Source organism: Helicoverpa zea, chromosome 26 (assembly GCF_022581195.2).
Source record: "Helicoverpa zea isolate HzStark_Cry1AcR chromosome 26, ilHelZeax1.1, whole genome shotgun sequence".
NCBI classification, from domain to species: domain Eukaryota; kingdom Metazoa; phylum Arthropoda; class Insecta; order Lepidoptera; family Noctuidae; genus Helicoverpa; species Helicoverpa zea.
In genome coordinates this window covers 272363-280731 of record NC_061477.1, presented here as the reverse complement: position 1 = coordinate 280731, position 8369 = coordinate 272363, and the positions used below count along the sequence as shown (strand labels likewise).

The window sequence follows — 8369 nt, the reverse complement described above, 5'->3', positions numbered from 1 at the left end:
CTAAGTGCTAATTTTACATACTTTCTACTCCAGTTAATGCCATCGAACCAAGGGACACGAGGAAGCTCGCCCTGTACGCTTTTGTACCAAACGCCTTTATATCTGGATATGCTGTCAAATATTTGTTTCCAGTCATCGAAACATATTTTTTTAAATCTGGGTACTAGTTCCCAATAGTCTATATGAGTACATAAAAGAAAGTCGTGTTAGTTACAAATTTTATAACTCAAGAATGGCTGAACAGTTTAAGCTGAAAGTGAGAGGAGAGATAGCTTAGACCCAGGAGAAGGATATAGGACAGTTTTTATCAGCACCCGGGACGCGGGTGAAACCTCGGGCCGAAGCACGTTTACTATAAACATAAAAAAAACTATCTTAATAAAAAAAAAACTAAAACTAAAAGGCCTGCTATGGTATGGTTGGACTGCTATGCTGATCCTTTGTCCGAGGTAACAGCCAGCCTCCTGGAGATGAGAAGGTAAATGAGGATGAATGGTTATTTTAAGAGCAGAAGACAGAAGACGAGGTGGCCGAGAGGTTAAGGCGTTGGACTGCTAATCCAATGTGCTCTGCACGCGTGGGTTCGAATCCCATCCTCGTCGACTGTTTTTTTTTGTATTATTCGAAAGACAAGGGTATATGATTCGGAATTTAGTAGAATATCTGTAGTAGGCTAGCTAGCTTCTCCTGCAAATATTAGCATATAATCTATGACTCAAAATTACAGTTGATTCACAATTTTTATATCGGTTCAAAGTGATAACTGTCCTTCTAGAAACTCGGTTTCATAGCACGTGCAAGACAATAACATAAGAATCTTTCCTTCTACATTATAGCAGCCTTGACGTCTGCAACTGGTTTACCTACTTACTGTCTTAGAGCATTAAACCAACTGGTGACGCCATGAGCACAGATCCTTCTGCGAACTCATATCTGTCACATCGTTACGAACGCACATGAAAAGTGTCAAACAAACACATATACACACACACTTGTACCGACCGCCCACCAAAACGCATGCCCTTCTACCAGTATGGGTAATTTTTCCCAGTTTGGTGGGGTTTATTGTTCAGCAGTGGGCGTTTTTAGGCTGTAACGACACATAAAGTACAGATAGTATATATGAACCGACCTCAATCTGTCAAATTAATAGATTTTCAACCTTATCATAGCCGTGAAAGAGTAATGTTCATTTGGTATTTAAACAGATTCGGGTAGGTTGACCTGCTGGCGTCTGTACATACTTACGAGTTGGAGCGGACAGTCTCGTTCCTTTGGCACCGTAGAAGGTACAACAATGGCGCATGCTGTTAGTGAAATGCTCTAAGCGTGTACTCGCTCGCGTGCTAGCGCGAGTACTGGAGTACAGCGCTGTCGCAAGCGAGTAAACGTTGCATTCAGTTATGTAACGTCAAGTTACTATGTATGGTTGTACTTAATGTAGATTTATCTACTTGGATAGTAAGTCTGGGTGTGTTGACAGCATTTTTGTAGTAGTATAAAAGTTCTCATAAGGTTACTATACGTTTTCCGCGTGGTAACTTCTTCTCATAACTAGATATAAGTACGGAATCACTTATACGATCCCGGATAGGTGGGAACCTATCCTCGCAATTTCATCTGTTGAGCTTATTAAGCACTCTATTCCACCAGCGGTTTCATCCACGTTTCGTGGAAACTACTTACCGTATCTGGATGATACGATGAAAAGGCTATCTAACACTGAAAAAAATCCAAATCGGATCAGCAGTTCCTGAGATTTGCGTGATCGAGCAAACAAACAAATAAACTCTTAAGCCTTGTCATGTTAGTACAGATAGACAATCTGTATCAAACATTTTTGTTACACGACCAACGTAAATGCATCTCATATTATAAAAAACAAACGAAATAAGACACACTGTAGATAGAAGGTCTTGCAGACGTTTCTATTCTAAGTAAACAGTTGAATAGTTACATAACGTCAGCTATTAAAGTGACATATATACAGACAAAGTGTCGCAATGTCGCGTGTCCGACATAGTGCTAAGTGACGGTAGATGTTACTCTAATGTTGCAGGTAGGTACTATATGAGAATTATATCTACTTACATTATACAGATGAATTATGGGTTACGGGTAGTCAGAAGCCAGTAAGTCTGACACCAGTCTAACCAAGGGGTATTAGGGTTCCCCGGGTAACAGGGTTGAGGAGGTCAGATAGACAGTCGCTCCTTGTAAAGCACTGCTCCTCAGCTACATCCGGTTAGACTGGAAGCTGACCCCAACATAGTTGGGAAAAAAGGCTCGGAGGATGTTATAATAGATACAGAAGAATCTGTTTGTTTGCTTGAATGGCTAGTCTCAGGAATTAATGGCAGTGAGAGGTAGCCTACATTTAGTTGCCACGGAAACCTCTGGAAACCCTCAAATTCTCTATCTCTTCTAAAACTCCTTAGTCAGCATATTTAGGTACTTGCTATCGTTTATGTTATTTTATTTTTCATAGAAAGGACAATAAAGCTACTTGATTCCTTACAAACGCATTATACAGCCACTTATTCATAAACCTTCAGCCTCAAACGAGCGTCTTCCAAACATTCCCACAGTAGCACTGAATTATGAGCAATTTGTTACTCGTACCCTTAGAGCATGTAACCAACTGGATCTGCTATGAGAACACAATGTTTATACGGAAAATGTCTGCCAAAGAAGTTGTAAGGATTTTTTTTTATTTATTTATTTTAATCAGGCATCTAAGACGTCAACATAGTTAAAGCAACAAGCGCGAGCGTGTGGATTCGATTGCAGATCAGGTACCTAAGTACCAATGCAATATTTCTAAGTCTAGTGTTTCTTTAACACCAATGACTAATTAAAGGTGAATTATAACTTGAATAGCTCGAGGAAACCTGGATTATAATGTTAGAAATCAGAAACCAGCATTTAGCTAACGTGGTAAGTAATGCTCAATCCTTCTCCTGCGAGAGAAGGCCTGTAGCCAAGGCCAACTCCAGTAGGTAACGTTATCTAAGCTAGTACCACATAGTCGTTGCGCACACGCAGTCCTTGACTACGTAACGATGTGACAGACGGACGTAACTTAATGACGCTTATTGTTATTGTTTTGCATAACTTTAGCTTTTGAGGTCTTTGACCATGAAGCTGCTAATGCTGTCTTTTGTAAACTGAAATGAGTTTTTAACTGACTTCCCAAAAAGATGTTCTTGGTTCGGATGTTTTTGGAGTTTACTGTTTTGTGTGAATATTTAAGGTCCTTGACTCATGTAAAAAGTTAGTATGAACTATTGTATAATTGGTATTCATCACATTATATTTTCCAAAATAGTATAGATATCCCATGTTCTTAGATCAAAGCTTAGACCAATATATTGTCATTGTCAAAGTAATGAAATTGCTCAAAACTTTATATTGTGCAGGATAAATCACATATGAATATAACTTATTTACAAAAACATATGTATTTTGCTATTTACACAAATTATCCTAATAAATCGCTGCCAACTGGGAGAGTACCTACTTAATATGTTAGCTGCATCATAACTTTAAATAAGATTTGATACTATATCTCACATACCTGTTTTCCTAAATGATCAAAATTAAAAATTCTTGTGCAAGAATTTAATGATCCTTTCACAAACTCAGAGGTCACTTGCACACTCATTTCATCACCTCAGAAACCACTGCATTCTGCGTATCAATCAGATGAATCAGTTTCCAATTATCATAAAGAAACAGGCGCCATTTTGATTTCCTTATTCTTTCAAGAATGTGATGGAATGTCAGTTAGTCATGATTAACCTTTTTCCTTCTTGACGGTTAGTTGTTACCTTTTGGGGTTTACCCAAGTACCTGCAGTAGTCAGGGTTTGCTGAAGAGCAATGAGGTGTAACCGAAGCGAAAAAAGCTGAAAACGTACGTAAAAATTGAAAACATTGTCAAGATGTTAGTAGGTGTAGGAAGTTACCCGGAGTTATGTAACACTGCTGAAAATCTTCACAGTCCTTGATTTTAAAACATGTATATTTAATTAGCTACGGCTAGCTAGATTTTCGTTTCAAAAAACCTAATACTTACATTCTTATGGTTTTAAAAGCAAGGTGCCGTTTTCAATATGTCTCTTGGAAGAAAGGGAAAAAATCTCCATAGACACTTTCCTTTCTTTGCAATATTTTTCTTACAAGCCCAACAAGGAAGACACCATACTTTTAAAATGTTCAACAGACACTTCGTAAAATAAAAACATCGTCATAATATTTCCTCGTACCTCCAAACTTGCCTCAAACCGCAATATCATAAAAGACATGAAATTCTCGCGACAATTTACTTGAACCCTTCCGCGGCTCAAATCCCACCCAATTGTGAAAGTAAACCTCGTGTCACATATTACGAACACTTTCTTTATATTTAAGGTAATCCTTGAAAAATCGGGAACACGCTGCGTATAACGGAAAATGTATTAGAGCCACAACTTTATCTCCCCACAACTATCCCAAAATCACGCACACATGCAAACGTTCTTTCTTACACTGACTTTTCCTGACATCGTTTGCATATGCCCGTGATATCCCCTAAAGTTTAGCATACATGAGAGTTGTGTATGTGTGCGTGCTCTTCGAGATGGTCCAGGGTGTAAAAGGCAGGGGTTCCTCATACAATCTGTGCATAAGATGCGAAGGGTATGTTCGAGGAACGTTCTGGAACATTTGTATGCGTCCTTCGTTTGCGGTCGGGGCCATGTTTGGGTGACCTTTGAGGTCCACGGCTCTAGTTGAAGCGGGGTATATCTGAAAATAAGAAAGATATAAGATATAAATAGTTTTATTAATTACTGTCTTCATTGAAAAGTAATACCTGACTCATTGGACTGGTCGTTACGATTCTTTGTTGCTGGAAAATAAGAAAACCATTGTTTAATCTCCATTAATTATGATGATGCGATAAGTATCTTAAAATTCGTTTCTTATACTAAAATTGACCTAAAACATTAATGGTTTTAACTGTTTTCTGAGTATCACCAGTATCACTGGCTTACTCGATTGCATTAGCGAAAAATGAGTTTTAATGGAATTAATTGTCTGCCAACAAGAAATAGATACGTAACAGAGATTTTATCAGGCAATTTGCTGTTCTGTGTAATATCTACGACATTCTAAAACTATCGATTGTATACTTGCCTGCATTACTTAAAACAATAAAGCAGAAAAAGCCTTTAACACTTCTTGGCAGTAGGGTAAATATTTAAACTACGACGATAAACAACAATGCATCGGAACATTCACGAATCTTCTGCAATTATTTATCAAAAACATGACCCTTACAAATTGCATTGGTCCACTTCGTTATACAAAATACTGATGCAATCACAAATTGTACTATAATAAATAACAATTATTCTTATAACCCTTTACTATCAGCTCATCTTCATAATTCTATTGTTATCCAATAGATGCAAAGATAAAGAAACCATTACAATTTGACATCTAAGACAAGATGGCTGCCATTTCCCACGCTTACAATGACGTAACCACGGAGGAAGGAAAGAGCGGAGATGCCATAACGCAGGTGGTTCACTCGCCTTCGTGTACTGTCAAGATATTCTCAAGTATGAGGGCGCGGGTTCGATCCCAGGTCAGGCAAGTACCAATGCAACTTTTCTAAGTTTGTATGTACTTTCTAAGTATGTCTTAGACACCAATGACTGTGTTTCGGATGGCATGTTAAATTGTAGGTCCCGGCTGTCATTGAACATCCTTGGCAGTCGTTACGTAGTCAGAAACCAGGAAGTTTGACACCAGTCTAACCAAGGGCTATCGGGTTGAGGAGGTCAGATAGGCAGTCGCGCCTTGTAAGCACTGGTACTCAGCTTAATCCGGCTAGACTTGAAGCCGACCCCAAAATAGTTGGGAAAAAGGCTCGGAGGATGACATCTGTCAAAGGTTTGTCTTGATTGATTGGTTGTTTGGTTTTTAATATAAGTAGGCAACTTCCAAAGAAGGCATATAATGATGTAGCCAGTAACGTTCTTCGTCCCCCGAACGCTCGCATTTTGGCGACACTACTTTCTTATTTACGAAATTTTCCATTATGACATCTCCGCTAGTCATTTTGTTCTCCATCGATGTAACGAAGTGTACAAGTTAACAGCAGCCATAATTATACAGTGGACAGTTTTAAATATAGGATTCATTGTGTTGGACAGTCTTTTGTTTTATTATATCTTAACTGGTCATTATTTTATTACCTACATCTATTATTCCTTTGTAGCTGTGGGTGCTAGAAAACTGTGTCACCTACTTTTAATCATTAATTACAATTTCGCTTACTTGTAAACAAAATAAACAAATGAGCATTCTGTTTGCAGGAAAACCTCAGGAATAATTTCATTATTTTCTTCGACTTTCTGCGGTTGTGCTGACATAGGCACACTCTTTATTACCTCTCATACTCCAAAGTAACGAATATCAAAAGCTATCATAAAGTGATCAGGCATAGTACCTACCAATATTAATATGCTCTCCGATGCACTGGTGTATCACTATAAATTTTCAGGCTACGGGATTCGTTGAGAAAGTTTTAGCCTTACCCGGGAAACCAACCCGAGACCCCTGCCAGGGCTGTGAGATTTATACGAATGAGTTACCGCGGCCCTGGTACATAAAAGGCTTCATAAAGAACATGGTGGTTAAAGTCAGTAAGAGTCTGACACTCTCTCTCGTTTCACCCACAGCGGGAGGAGTCATTTGATGATTTCCCACAAAAAACCCTGGACATCGCATTGAACATCCTTGGCAGTCCTTACTGGTAGTCAACAGCCAGTAAGTCTGACACCAGTCCTACCAAAGGGTACTGTGTTGTCCGGGTAACGGCTTGGGAGATACTGCACATGATATAAGAGTGATGAATGACGCAGTGAACTATACTATATTTTACCTCAAAAAGAAAGTCCTTCATCCCCCTTTCACTGTTACCCCACCCTAACCCAACGCTAACCGCCTCAGATATGGGAGATTTAGTTAAAATGTTGATCACACTAAGAATAGATGTAATAGTTTAGTTAGAAGGTGAGCTCAGACGTTGGGGCCTGACGCGCATAGTAATGCCTCCCGGGTCTGCCCCTAAAAGGTACATAAAGGAGTTTGTAAACGTTTTGTCTACGAGTTTCGGGTACCCTTTTTAAAATGTCAGTGTATTTTTGGAGGGAAAATGAAGTAGTTTTAGTCAGTTTTGGGCTATTTTTAATGTGGGTTTTTGCTGTGGTAAGTTTAGCGTGGCATTCCATGGGAGTTTGCATTTTTTTGGACCAGAACTTATGTAATGTTATGCATGTTATCCCAGGACTGAAAAGGGTAAATGTTAAGACAGAGGTAAGCCCAAGTTCAGAAGTTTCACCACAAAGGTGTAAAGGCATATGATATAATAGAAGCTGAAATGTCACCTTTCTAAGTTATAGGTAATACAATTTCTAAGTAAGTGTATCTTGGATACCAATGACTGAGTAAAGATTAAATAAAATAAATGCGGAAATGTGTACTTTAAAGTCTGAAATGGTCAATCCGTCTTGAACAAATGTAGTGATTAATAGTAATTCCTTCTTTAATTAGAGAGCCTTGCAGTGGCACAATAAAAAGGCTGATGATGATAATGAACCAAAAGGATATTTTCTCCATAATTTACCCTCTCCAAGCTAAAGCTAATTTTATCTATGACATCTTCAATTGTTTATAATCACGATCACAATTATTATTCTATCAAGTTCCATTTGACCTATCATTTGACCTTCGACGCCCTCAAGGTCAGTCACCCAGCTGGTTCATTTCAACAACTTTAGTCTACACATGACTAAAATTACTAATTGTGAGAATTTCCTCACATTGTCCACTCGAAGTATTGTTTTCTTTTTCAAACTGTCAAATGTGTAATAATATTTTTTTTTGAAGTCTTGAAGTTACCTACATTCGCAATTATGATGACAATTTTTTTTAAATCAGCAACTATTAAGTATGAGTTGCACTTTAGCATTAAATTGTCTATCTGTGTTGTTATTATTGTACAGTTGACAGTTGCTGTCACTCAGCACAAGCAACGGTATTTTTTCTTGAAAACTGACAGCTTTCAACTGCACGAGTGGTGCAGTACCTATGTATGGCGTTTCATGACAAATATGATAATTGATTTGATTCGAATTGTTCTAGACCCCTGATCTTATAATATGATCTTGTCCATGCTTTTCCAATTGTTATACCTACACCTTTACACAATTGTTTTGGACTCAATAAAATTACCCAAGAACCATTAAATTGAATGTAAAAAGAATTTATCAAATCTTTCTGACAGCAGCGGAGATTAAAGTGCACAAACAAACTGTT

At 38.1% G+C, this 8369-nt stretch overlaps 1 non-coding gene across 1 annotated transcript; it reads left to right on the top strand.

Annotated features, from left to right (window-relative positions):
• The first annotated feature begins 520 nt into the window (after positions 1 to 520).
• Positions 521 to 602, top strand: Trnas-gcu. The gene has a single exon. It is a non-coding gene; the product is annotated as a tRNA-Ser (tRNA).
• The last annotated feature ends 7767 nt before the right edge of the window (positions 603 to 8369 follow it).